Consider the following 5,354-nt stretch of genomic DNA (forward strand, 5'->3'; position numbering starts at 1 on the left):
GGAAGAGGAGCTGACCCCAAGGGCTCAATAGAAAGTAAATGTCTAGAAAAGAACAATGGCAATATATGTATAAATATGTCTGATAGAATTGATGTAAGGATTGCAACGAGATGTAAGAGTCTCCAATAAAATGATCTTTAAAATTTTTAAATTAAAAAAGTATTGTTCAGGGAACCAAAAGAGAAGTCAGAGGAGCCGGCCCCAATCCTGACTATGTGGACACACCCCACCCCTCAGAAGAATGCTTTTCAGAGGACAGCACTGGGGCTACAGCTTGGGGAGAGGGGCCCATCGGACTAGAGCACACGGGAGAAATGCAAAGGGATGGAGAGGGAGGAGAGGACATCCTGGCCCACCAAGCCCCGAGGACGATGTTCCTGCTCAGAGCAGGCAACCACATGGGGAGGACCGTAGGGCTGGCCCCACCACAGAACATGGCATCCCTCACTGAACCATGACCCTGTGGGGGATGGCACTGGAGGCACAGTGCAGAAATAGTGCACGGTCTGGCCCCATCAGGCTGGGGCAAGGCACTGAGGGCATGCAGCAGAGCAGCAGGGGGCGCAAGTGATGAAACCCCCGGGGAATACCAAAAATAGACTTTGGAGACAGAATGGGGCACCCCATCAAACTTGATTGGAAAAGACTTGTAAAGGCCAACAAACAGAACTTGAACTATTTATAGGCTTTTCCATTTTTGTCATTGGCTTTCTTTTTGCTATTGTTTTTTTTGTTCTTGCTCTCCAGTGTAATCGTTTTGTTGATTTTGACTTCCTTTGTTGTTTTGTTTGGCTTTGCCTGGTTTTAGCACTTATTAATGTATCTGCATGTCTATCTAGATAAGATAGGCGGGATAAACAATTTGGAGATGAAAAGAACGGGACCAATGGTTCTGTGGGGATACAGGAGAAGGGGAGGTGGGAGAAAGGAAAGGGGGGGGTACCAACCCAGGGACAAGGGAACAACAAGTGAAGTAAAATCAATGGAAGGAAGTTCGTAGAATGCCTAGTGGGACTCAACCAAGGGCAATGTAGCAGCGAGCAAATACTAGACCCAAATGAAGGCCAAACATGATGATGGGACAAGAGGGAAGTATAAAGGAAATAGAGGAAAGAATCAGGAGGCAAAGGACATTTATAGAGGTCTAAATACTGGCATGTACATATGTAAACATATATATATATATAATGAGATGAGAATAGAACTATGTACTCATATCTATATGTTAAGAATTAAGGTTGCAGATGGACATTGGGCCTCAACTCAAGTACTCCCTTAACACAAGAACACTTTGTTCTAACAATCTGGCATTCTGTGATGCTCAACTTCCTGACACAATTGCTGAAGACAAAATGGGTGCATAAGCAAATGAGGTGAAGAAAGCTGATGGTGCCCAGCTATCAAAAGATAGAGCGTCTGAGGTTTTAAAGGCTTGAAGATAAACAAGCGGCCATCTAGCTCAGAAGCAACAAAGCTCACATGGAAGAAGCACACCAGCCTGTGTGATCACAAGGTGTCAAAGGGATCAGGTATCAGGCATCTAAGACCCAGAATAAAACCATATTCAAGGTGAATGGGGGTGGGATATGGAGTGGAGAACCAATGCCCATCTGTAGACAACTGGACATCCCCTCACAGAGGGATCATAGGGAAGAGATGAGCCAGTCATAGCAATGATGAAACACACAACTTTCCTCTAGCTCTTTGGTGTTCCTCCTACTATCATGACTTCAATTCTACCTTACAAATTGGGTTTGACCAGAGCAGGCACACTGCTACAGATAAGCGTCTTAAACACAGGGAATCCAGGATAGATAAACCCCCCAGGGCCAACAAGGAGAGTAGAGATACCAGGACAATTAGAGGAGGGTGGGGGGAAGTAGGGGGAATCGATCACAAGGATCAACCTATAACTCCCTCCCAGGGGGATAAATATCAAGGGTTCATGAGGGAGGATGGGCAGGGGAGGGAGGAGGAATGAATGGGAAGCTGATATCTGGGGCTCAAGTGGGAAGAGAATGCTTTGAAAATGATGATGGTGGCATATGTGCAAATGTGCATGACACATTGGAGGAATGTATGGATTGTGATAAAAGATGTAAGTGCCCCCAATACAATTATTTAAAAATATATACTGTTAGGTAAGGTGAATTTTGATAAATAGTATGTGGGCCCTGGAGGTACAATAGATAGGATGATGAGACATGAGAAAAATTGTGCTTAACAAATTTACTGTCTGAAACTTTTGAAAACATGGGGTAACACATAAAGGCACCCTAAAACAGCTGCATATAATGGTTCACATCTGCTTCTCAGTGCTGTATCCTCTACATTTAGATTCCTTGACAGGTAAATGCTTTCCAACCTGTCAGAGCCATGTCATTGTTATCTGACCCCCTGTTTACCCCTAGCTTGCTCTTCATAAGAAGGGTTTTCTTCTTTTGATGTCATGGTCCATAGTAAACTGACTAATGAGCATGAGCCTGAAAAGAAGCTGGTCACATGCACCCCATTGTGAAATGATGGGGTAGTCAAAAATGAACATAGCATGCTTAGGCAACTCAGATAGGGGGTGGTGGGCATGGTGGAAGCACCTGGCAAATCAATGTAGAAGGTGCCTGTGATTTGTATAAAGATGTGGTACTGTGCCTGATAAAGTCATTAATTTGAAAATCCTATCATTACCAAAACCACAACTTCCAAATGACACACACGCTGACCTCACTGTACACACACCAAGAAAGGGCAAAAGTCTTATACCGTCACATCCCCCGGATGTACCCCTTCAGTCCATACCCTCTAAACACCATGATGTGGCATCACCAAACATTTCCTCAGTTATATTCAGCATCTCCCTGCTGGTTTCCAGCATTTAAGTGGAACTGTAGCATCTCAAGACGAAAGACCTGCAAAAAAATTAAGTATCCCATTGGCCACAAAAGGGCTAATGTAAAGTATTTCAAGGAGTCAACTGTAATTAACAGGAAATATGGGTTGAAAACAATCCCATCTAAACCTGAATTTTGGTGTAATTCTGTGTTTCTCTGACACACATGGGCCAAAATTCTCTTTAATATCCATCTGTCCACTCTCCCATGTCCCAGAGACATTCATGGAGTGGTCATACAACAAAATCAAATCATTCCTACTTAGGCATCATTTAGGAAACAGTGCTGTGTGGCCAAACCAATGTAGCTTTGCTACATTTCTTTTGCTCTTCCCCACATTTTATAACAAATTCAACAAGCTGTAAAAATAGGAATGAAACAGATACAGAAAACAACCGGTGTGGAGGAAGAGAGATTAACATGTATTATGAGTATCCTACTTCCTCCCTTGAAATGTAAGGAGCCCTGGTAGGGTAGTGGGTTACTTGCTGCGCTGCTGACTGACATGTCAGCTGTTAAAACCCACCAGCTGCTACTCAGGAAAAAGATGAGGCTTTCTGCTCCCATAGTTAGTCTTGGAAACCCACAGGGGCAGTTCTTCCCTGCCCTATAGGGTCAAGATGAGTCATAATCAACTTGATCACACTGAGTTTGAGTCTCTTGGCACGCAGTTATGATTAGATCTTTGAGATGTCTGAACCACTAGGGCACTGGTCAATCTAGCATCTTGCTGGTTCCTGCAAAGATTCATATATAGCTCCAGGTTTCTTTGGACTTTTTGTTGTATGAAGTGCCTGTGTTTGGTTTGGGGATTTCATTGGTTTTGTTTTCCATTGGACTGGGGGAGAGATTTGGGATCCCGCACTGATATTTCTGAAAATATGTCTTAACCTTTTTCAAGCCCCTGAAAAGGGGCTGCGCGTGGATGGACTGTGGGCAGCTACTCTATGTGAGTGTGTTTGGGGTTAATAAGCACTGACACAACAAAAGCCACCGCTGCCATTGGACTGCGATTCACAGTGACCCTATATAGCAGTGGTTCACAACCTTCCCAATGCTGTGACCCTGTAATACAGACCCTCATGTTGAGGTGACCCCCCCAACCATACAATTATTTTCATTGTTACTTCATAACTGTAATTTTGCTACTGTTATGAATCGGATGACCCCTGTGAAAGGGTCTTTTGACCCCCAAAGGGGTGGCGACCCACAGGTTGAGAACTGCTGCTATATAGGGTTTCCAAGGCTGTCAAATCAATCCTTTTTCCCCCCTGCCTTTTCTTTTATTAGCGTTTGTTTTAAACTTAATTTATTCCAGAGCCATCAGTTTTTGCTTCTCCCATTTATTATGGGGTATCTTTTTCTTCTGTGCAACCTCCTCTGTGAAATCTCCAAACACAGGAACAATCTGTTCCTTTTCAGTAAGGATCATTTCAATGTGGCAGAGAGAGCTCATGTATGGGTTAATCTGACCATGAGCTCTGCAAAGGTGTTGACAATGAGAGCTTTGTTCACCTACAATGCTCAATGACCAGAGAACCCACATCTAAACCCTTTTAAGTTCAGCATTACCCTCTGCATTTTTAAGCACATGCAGTAAAAATCTAGCACTTCTTGAGCTGCTGATCCTGTGTCCAACTCCACTCTTTGGCCAGGGCACATCAATTCCACCATTGGGACATTGCAACAGCATATATTGCTTCTGCCAAGGGACATCTTTCAGATACTTGGGAGGCTGTTCATATATGCAAACCCATTGACCACCTGGGCAGTTTCATGGGTATTCTTAAATTGGACCCAAAGATTTGAACCTCTTGATTTGGAAGATTCTGTGTGACTCTCTGGGTCACATGAGAAGTGAACTATCTTGTCAAATCATCTTAGGCTGAGAAAGTTGTAAAACTTTATGGAAGCCAACAGTCTCATCTTTCTCCCTAGGACCAGCTGGTGGGTTTGAACCACTGATCTTACCCAATAGTAATAGCAAGGCTGACAGAATAGGATTTTTAATTCTCACTCTGTGCTCTAGAGTGAATGAACTGATTATTTCTTCTGAGGCAAAAAGGGTTTTATTGAAGGTATGGAGGGTGTGTATGTGAGGGGGAACCATCATACATCTCTTCTCAATTCTGATTCCTAAAACTAATTTTTCTGTCATAAATATCGCAGTTGTTTGATTTTTAAAACTTCAAGCATAGCTTTATTAGTGGAAGTTAGAAATGTTTGTTTTTGTTTTGATGAGAACAATAGAAAAATAAATGGCCATGTGAGTTCCATGGTGAATAATCCATCCCATTGATAGTGTGTTAAATTCTAAGTCATAGCAACTCTCTAGGACAGGGTAGAGCTGCCCCATACAGTATCCAAGGCTGGAAATCTTTTTTTAAAATCATTTTATTAGGGGCTCATACAACTCTTATCACAATCCATACACACATCAATTGTGTAAAGCACATTTGTACATTC

General features: G+C 42.9%; 1 long non-coding RNA gene across 1 annotated transcript in view; it reads right to left on the reverse strand.

Moving 5' to 3' along the window:
* LOC123521726 overlaps positions 1–5,354 on the reverse strand; it is a 14,490-nt gene that overhangs the window by 4,476 nt on the left and 4,660 nt on the right. The window contains exon 2 of the long non-coding RNA XR_006680088.1: positions 2,797–2,906. This is a non-coding gene — a long non-coding RNA (uncharacterized LOC123521726). The remainder of the gene's footprint in view (positions 1–2,796; positions 2,907–5,354) is intronic.

Source organism: Echinops telfairi, unplaced genomic scaffold, assembly GCF_000313985.2.
Source record: "Echinops telfairi isolate 266 unplaced genomic scaffold, ASM31398v2 ScPeMD7_47;HRSCAF=170, whole genome shotgun sequence".
Taxonomy (NCBI): domain Eukaryota; kingdom Metazoa; phylum Chordata; class Mammalia; order Afrosoricida; family Tenrecidae; genus Echinops; species Echinops telfairi.